The sequence below is a fragment of the Gekko japonicus genome, unplaced genomic scaffold (assembly GCF_001447785.1).
Source record: "Gekko japonicus isolate JY-2015 unplaced genomic scaffold, Gekko_japonicus_V1.1 scaffold1973, whole genome shotgun sequence".
NCBI lineage: Eukaryota > Metazoa > Chordata > Lepidosauria > Squamata > Gekkonidae > Gekko > Gekko japonicus.
Window position 1 is genome coordinate 4,485 of NW_015164250.1, and position 8,088 is coordinate 12,572.

The 8,088-nt window shown below is 48.1% G+C and overlaps 1 long non-coding RNA gene across 1 annotated transcript; it reads right to left on the minus strand.

Moving 5' to 3' along the window:
* Positions 1-1,767: 1,767 nt before the first annotated feature.
* LOC107108247 lies at positions 1,768-7,883 on the minus strand. Its single transcript, XR_001482430.1, has 3 exons — positions 7,758-7,883; positions 7,102-7,259; positions 1,768-2,113 (listed from the first exon to the last, which is right to left on the minus strand). It is a non-coding gene; the product is annotated as an uncharacterized LOC107108247 (long non-coding RNA).
* Positions 7,884-8,088: the final 205 nt, after the last annotated feature.

Consider the following 8,088-nt stretch of genomic DNA (forward strand, 5'->3'; position numbering starts at 1 on the left):
TCACTCCGTCATGCGGCACACTCGGGTCTCGAACTGCTGAACTACCGACCTTCCACAGCCTGCAGTTCAGCATCTTAACCAGTTGAGCCACCACAGCTACTGACAGATCTGTCCTCTATGCTTGTTCTTAGCCTCCTTTCGTGTAAGTGATTAACCCCCTCATCCTTTCAGAAGACCACAGGAATCAGCCCTTACAGTTTTGGTACGGTAGAAAAGAGCAAGAGTCCAGTAGCACCTTAAAGACTAACAAAATTTCTGGCAAGGTATGAGCTTTTGCGAGTCACTACTCACTTCTTCAGAGGTTTGGGCACTCACATTGTGCATAAGGGGCATTCACCCTGCCTCACTTCTGCAGTCCTCCCAATGCGTGCAGGCGTCATTTTGTTCGACTGGGGCAACAAGCGGATTTTCCAGCTTCGATATGTGCGACTGGAAACCCAGATTTCTTGTGAGTATTCATGCCCACCGAAGCTGGAAAATATGCATGTTGCGTCTCACCAGACAGTGACGCCATATATTAGGAGGATCCCAGGTACCACTATTTCCCCTCAGATGTGGCTCGAGTGCCAAAACTGTAACAACTGAAATCAATCACATTTTTATCCTGCCCTTCCTTTAAAGATCTGAGGCAGAAGATATGCCATTTCCTTTTTACTTCAGAAGGGAAGCTGTGTTACTTCAGAAGGGAAGCCAGAGTTACTGGTCCAAGATCATCCAGAGAGCTTAGTTTATGACTGGAGGGTCAAACCCAGGTCTCTTTGGTCCTAGATGCTTAACCACCACACCACTTCACCCTAGCTTAATACAACACGGTTCAAACAGGAGTTCAAAGTGGTGCAGAGTTAGAATAGGATGTGGAATGGCATCATAGCCCGATCTGGTCAGATCTGGGAAACTAAGCAGGGTTAGTACTCGGATGGGGGATCACCAAAGAAGGCCCTGCAGAGGAAGGCAATGGCAAACCTCTCACCTGCCTTAAAAGCCCCTTGTTAGTGTCGCCATAAGTTGGTTGTAACTTGGCAGCACATTCACAGAGTTAGGATACTGAATTAGCAGCTTCCCCCCATCCTAACCTATGTCACAGGGAGAGTTACGAAGAGAAAATGGAAGAGGGGAAAATGATGTACGGCTCCCAGCACTCCTGGGAGGAAGAATGGGCTAAAAGGTAATCAGTAATTGAAGACTGTCTCACATCTTAGCTCAGCAACCTTCAACAGCCATGTAAATAAAGCTGACTAATAATATCACCGTACTGCAGATGGGGGTGGGGGGACTGAATCTGAGACAGTTTGCCCAAAGTTATCTATTAAGTTTGTGGCTGAAGTAAGGTTTGACAACAATTGATTGGCACAGTAATGAGATAATACGGAGAACAAGAAACAGCTGTTATGATTATTGAAAATCTTCTTTGATAATTGTGAGACGTCACCAGAGGATATGAACTATTGAGAGATAGTTTTTGTCCCACATCTTTGTTCAGAAGAAGATCTTCCTTCGAAACGGCAAGACATTCCGGAGATCACCGTCAATATATTTTTCTATGATTATGTATATTATTTTTGTTCACTTTTCTATGATTCTTTAAAGACATATATTAAGCGTCACTTTTTCACAGCTTTTCTTGTTCTCCGTATGAAGTAAGGTTTGAACCAGGGGCTCTCAGGCAGAGGTTCGCTATACCTGGTTACAATATAACACAGTACAGAACACCAGAGCTACCCCCAGCAATCTGCTTCTCACCTGTTTATTTTGCTTGGAGATCCCCAACACATAAAAGGCTGCTGTGCAGGCTGCAGGGGCAATTTCTAAGTCCGCGTAATGGATCCACTGCTGTACCAAAGCACTTGCCTTTGGGCCTTGCCCTCTCAGGTTATCTGGGGACAGCAGATAAGAAACGGCTGCTGGGCCAGACACGCAGACCCCCGCCTGGGTTTCCAGAGCTGGGAGTTTTGGCAGAGAGAAGGAAGGGTTCCCCGGCTCTCTGTCAGGAGGCAATTCGACCACCTTGGGCTCCTGTCGGCCATAACGAGCTGCAACGAGTACACGGAGATTCTGGAAGTTATCCGGATGCGGGGAAAGATAGAGAGTGGGCATGGTGAGGAGGCAGCGTGACCTGAAAAGGAACGAATGAAAGAACTGCTCTGTGAACGTCCTGAACCGTGCTGTTTGTGAGGGCTTGAAGAAACACCACTATATTAATACAGTTCTCACGTATCAACACCTCTCCATGTGGCAACAGCTGCCACATGGATTGAGTCTGAGTAGCCTTCGCTGGCTCTAAACCTCTGTGCCTTTAGGAGACACCCCCTGGAATACTGAAGCACACACCCCCTGAAAGGGGAGGGTCATCCCAGCTGGTAGCTCCCACATGTATATTGTTGCCGAAATTGTTGTACAATTATAAAAGCCTGGGAAAGGGCCAGGTTGAAGGGGGTCACATGCAACGACCCAATGAGGACAGTTTCAGCTCAGCAGTGACCCCACTGCCCAAAGCACTACCAGGGAGGGGGAGGTAAAGGTAAAGGTTCCCTTGCTCGAAAGCCAGTCGAATCCGACTCTAGGGTTGCGGTGCTCATCTCCATTTCAAAGCCGAAGAGCCAGCGCTGTCCGAATATGTTTCCGTGGTCATGTGGCGGGGATGACTAAACACCAAGGCGCACAGAACCCTGTTACCTTCCCACCGAAGTGGTACCTATTTATCTACTTGCAATGTCTTGCTTTCGAACTGCTAGGTTGGCAGGAGCTGGAACTAGAGACGGGAGCTCACTCCGTCATGCGGCACACTCGGGTCTCGAGCTGCTGAACTACCGACCTTCCACAGCCTGCAGTTCAGCGTCTTAACCACTTGAGCCACCGCAGCTCCTAGGGAGGGGGAAGGGATTGACTATTGTGAGCTGGACAGAGACAATGTTCCAGATGCAGATGAGTTCCAGGGGGGTAGCCCAGTTAGCCTATTTGCAATAAACAGCCCCCCCCAAAAAAAAGGTGTCCTGTTGCACCTCAAAGAGTAGGATATAAAAAATAAGGCCAAGGCCGATGGTGCAAATCAGGTAAAAATATATTTTATTACTCGGCTAAATTTCCAAGAATTCCCTACATGTTTGTTGTACTCTTTTTGAAGAACTACTACAAGACGAACAGATTCCCTCGACAAAGCCTATTGGCGAAACGTGGAGAGAATTTTGGGGGGATTTTAACTGAGTAATAAAATATATTTTTACCTGATCTGCACCATCGGCCTTGGCATTTTTTTAAAACCTCCTGTTACTGATTAAGGGGCCATCTACTCCAGATACCTGGTTTTTCTCAGTATTCACACATTCATTCATTCAGACAGACAGACAGCCCTTCCCTGCAGGCAGGGCTCAGGGAGGTTTACAACAGGATAAAAACAATAGAACATTTAGAGTAAGTTTTAAAACCATAATAAAATACCATAAAAACCAATAGATAAAAGACAGTCTGTTCCAAGATGGCAAAAATTTCAGGGGGGGAAATGCAGCTTCCCCGTAGCCTCCTAAGGGGATAGGGGAAGAAGAAGAAGAGATTGGATTTATACCCCGCCCTTCACTACCCAAAGGTGTCTCAGAGCGGCTTACAAACTCCTTTCCCTTCCCCTCCCCACAACAGACACCACAACAGGTAGGTGGGGCTGAGAGAGCTCTGACAGAAACTGCTCTTTTTCGAGAACAGCTCTTATCAGAGCTACGGTTTGCCCAAGGTCATCCAGCCAGATACAAGTGGAGGAGTGGGGAATCAAACCCGGTTCTCCCAGATTAGAGTCCACGCACTTAACCACAACACCAAACTGGGGAGATGCGGGGAGGTGAGAGAGTGCCAGTTCAGTCGCTGTACTCAACCAAAAGCCTGGGCGAACATCTCTGCCTTTCAAGCCCTGCTGAAAGGTAATAGATCCCACAGGGCACGGATGTTCTCTGGCAGAGAGTTCCACCAGGTGGGGGCCAGCATTGAAAAAGCCCTGGCCCTGTTTGAGGACAGCCAGATCTCTCTCGGGCCAGGGACCACCAGGAGATTTTTACTGCCAGAGCATAATGCTCTTCCAGGGGCATACTGAGAGAGGTGGTCCTGAAGGTATGTATGTCCCTGACTGCTAAGGGCCTTACAGGTCAAGACCAGCACCTTGATCTAGTGCTCCACTGGTAGCCAGTGCAGTTAACGGGGCCCCGGTTGGATGTGCACTGTCCGAGGGGTCCCAGTGCCGCATTCTGGACCAGTTGGAGGTTTCCGGGTCAACCTCAGGACAGGCCCACATAGAACGAGTTACAGTAGTGCATCCTGGAGGTGATCGTTGCATGGATTACCGTGGCTAGGTCAGGGTGAGACAAGTAGGGAGCCAGTTGCCAAACCTGGCACTGTTGGAAAAACACCACCCTGGCAACCTTCACAACCTAGTCAGATTCTCCTAGGAAGCCCAGAAGCAAGGTAGGAAGAAACAGATTCCCCCACATCCATCAGCTGCCAGTATTCAAAGGATTTTGTTTTTTGGAACATAGAGGCTCCATTTCACTATCATGATTGATATCTGTCAGTAGACTTATCCTCAATGAATCTGTCTACCTCTTTTTTTTTTAAGATACTTAAACTTGTAGCTATCGACACATCCGCTAACAGCGATTTCCATAAATTTGTTACTCACAACCTGAATCGACTGCTCACCACTTTCATTGCAAGACCCTCAGTTTTAGCATCACAACAGACGGAGAAAAATTCTCTGTTCACTTTCCTCCACACCACGCACTGTTTTTACACCACTCAGGAGGAAGCCAGTGACTCATGAACTCTGTAATCCCTGCCTTTTAGGTCAGAGCAGGCTCCACGCAGCCCTAGAGTATGTAAAGGTGTCGTTTAAATGATAAAGAAGAAAAAAGGGGGAAAAACTAAACCTAAACCTAGAATTCAGAACCTCAAAAGGTTAGTCAGGAATAGAAAAGGGCCAACTCTAAAACTCTAATCATAAAATATACAAAAATATATATGTGTGTGTTTATTCAAGATAAATTAAAATAACAAACAAGAGCCCATTCATACCTCATATAAAACTATAAAAACATACAAGGGCTAATAAGATAGACCTAATAAGATAGACCTAACGCGTTTCGGCCTTTACAGGCCTTCCTCAGAGGTCTAATACATACAGAACATATTGGCTGATGTGCAAAAATACATACACTTCTACATATACAAAATATGGAATAAAGACCAGAAATCAATTGTTCCAAAGTTTAACCACTGGGCAAGGAAAAGAAATACAGAAATACAAATGAAGCCTCCAGTGAAATCACATGTCCAGTGGTACTTCTCTCTGGTCAACTGTATATTCATCTAAGGTTGTACAGCCAAATGTTCCAAATAAAATGTTCCTTAGGTTAAAAGCCTATTTTCTCCCCTCAGCCCACCACCATACAGACATACACATATATGATTGAATACAGGGGTCTTGTTGTAGAAAAAGAGCTGCCGGAGCTCATTAGCATAACTCATTAGCATAACTTATTTGCATATGCCACGCCCCCTGACATCACCGGAAGTGTGTCAGAAGGCCCGGCTACTTACCCTCCTGCTTCATCCTCATTCCCAAACGGAATGAGGATCGAAGCAGAGGGCGGGGTAAAGAAGGGGGCGGGGCTTCACCACGTGACCGCCCCGCCCCCTAGAGGTTCTCTTCCGGAGCTCCGTACCTGAGAGCTCCCCCCCGACTAGAGCCCTGATTGAATATGAAAGTGCTTCCTTGCCTCCCTGGAGCCTTTATGCCCTGCCGTACTGGGGAAAACATGTTTTATTTGAAAATGATGCAGGAGTCTCACCCTCCTGCCCCCTCGCCTGCCCTACAACTTCAGACCCCCGCTCCCTATTCTAGCAAAGCCAGAACTCCTCCCCCTTTCATCAGATGTTCCCTTCTCTAAAGTATTATTACTGCTGCGCCCCACCCAGAAAACCCAGGAGGCCTGGCTCTTAGATCTAGATATCCCAGCTCCCCCCCAGGCACCAGAATGGGAGAAGGTTCTAAAAATAGAAGATGAGAAGGAGATTATTCAAAGCACACCGATACTACCAGATTTTAAATGCCATGCACTGACACTTGCATACAGGGGTGCTTTAAAGATCTCCTCTGTAAAATCTTCTGACAGTTTGAAGAAGAAAGGTGAACACACCCCTTCCCCCCTCCTTAATCATCACTCCCATGTCGGGGGTGTATGTGGCTAACAGCACCCAGAAATCATCCCTTTAACCCAGACATGAAATCTCAGCCGGCTGTCACCTAGGGATGCCAAGCCTCCAGGTGGGAGCTGGGGATCCCCCAGAATTGCAGCTCATCTCCAGACTAGAGGTCACTTCCCCTGAAGAAAACGGATGCTCTGGAAGACGGACTCTATCAGCATTGTACTCTACTGAGGTCCCTCCCCGTCCTCAAACCCTACCCTCTCCAGGCTCCTTCCCACATCTCCAGGACTTTCCCAACCTGGAGCTAACAACCCTATGCCACCCACTCCATCCCACCGGTGGCCAGGAGGGTCCCGGCAACCCTACAGCGTCACCCCAAATCAGCCTGCAGTTTACCAAGGGGGGGAAGTGAAGAACCAATCGTTTAAAGTTGGAGGCTGCTGTTTTATTGAACAGTCACAAAGAAGAAGAAATCGAGTGGATTCAAGTCTGGGGGGCTGCTGGTGGGTGGAAATCGGGGGGAGGGGCTTCATGGAAGATACAAGCTGGATAGTGTCGAGTTAAGAGGCAATGGTGGGGACTGGGGATCTAGGATGCTGGTTCCTGGGGAAAGAATAGGGAGCTTCGCCAGTGGAACCCGGAAAACGACTAGAAGCTGGGGAGTGACTGGAACACGAAATCAAGAATCCTGGGTTCCCTGGAAGGAAATGGAGACCCTGTGGACTTGGGGACAGGAGATCAGGAGCCAGGACTCCTAGGTCCTCTGGAAGAAAAAGGGGATAACCAGATTGGAAGAAAAACCGAGAAACGGGGGATTGCCCGGAAAGCAGAGAAGATTTCATGGGTGTGGGGACTGGGCTAGAGCCTAGGAGCCAGGAGTCCCGGTTTGGGGGGGAGAGGGGGCGGGTCCCCCCTTACCTGCACCGCCAGCCGGTAGCAGCTCTTCCCACACGTGCTACTTTCCCTTTGCAGAAGGACCCCGCCTGTAGGCGTCTACTGCATCGCCTGCATCACCGTCTGCAGTCGGCAAAGCCTGAACGCCGCTGAGCCATCCGGCTGTGGTTTATGCGCATTTCCTGAAAGAAAGGCAGTTCTGCGCATAGGAGAATCAAGAGTCCTGACCCCTCCCCTTTTTAACTCCGCTCCACTGCTTCCTCTCCTTTATGATTTTATGGACAGTAATAACGAGGAATAAAAGTTTCTAGGCACATCTGCTGAACGCTTCCCCCCCCCCATTACCCTGCAACTTGCAGATAGATTTAGGTGGGTAGCCCTGTTGGTCTGAAGCAACAGAACAAAGTTTGAGCCCAGTGGCACCTTTAAGACCAACAAAGTGTACTTCTCTGGGTATAAGCTTTCGTGTGCATGCACACTCCTTCAGATCTCTTGCAGTTTGCTCGCTCTGAGTTTGAGCCCCAGTGTCAGGGGCTTCAGCGGCAAAAGGGAATCTGACCCCTTTGCTCTCAGATCCTAGTCTGACGCTCCTAGTGCGCTGCACTCAACTCAGCTGCTGTTTTATGTGCTCATCATCTTTCATGTGCTGAAAACGATCGTGCGAAGGGAGCCCGTAGTACCTCATTAGCACCGCCTCTGCGTTGCGATCCATCCAGTGGCTACAGAATTTGGACAGCTCTAAAAACTGGAGGAGCTCAGCAGGACGGACGAACCAGCTACAGGCATCCTGAGGAGGAAGGAAGGAAGATAAAAGGTGATCGAGTACCAAGCTTTATTTCTATCTCTAGACCACACTCTCTGTCAATGTATATATCTAATTCTTCTTAAAAGATAAGTTAGTGGCCATCGCTACATCCTATATTGCACATCTTCAAAAAAAAGTGTGTTGCTAAAAAAGAGATAGCTTTTAGGGGGGAAATAGTCTCGTCTGTGACAAGACATTTAATTGCG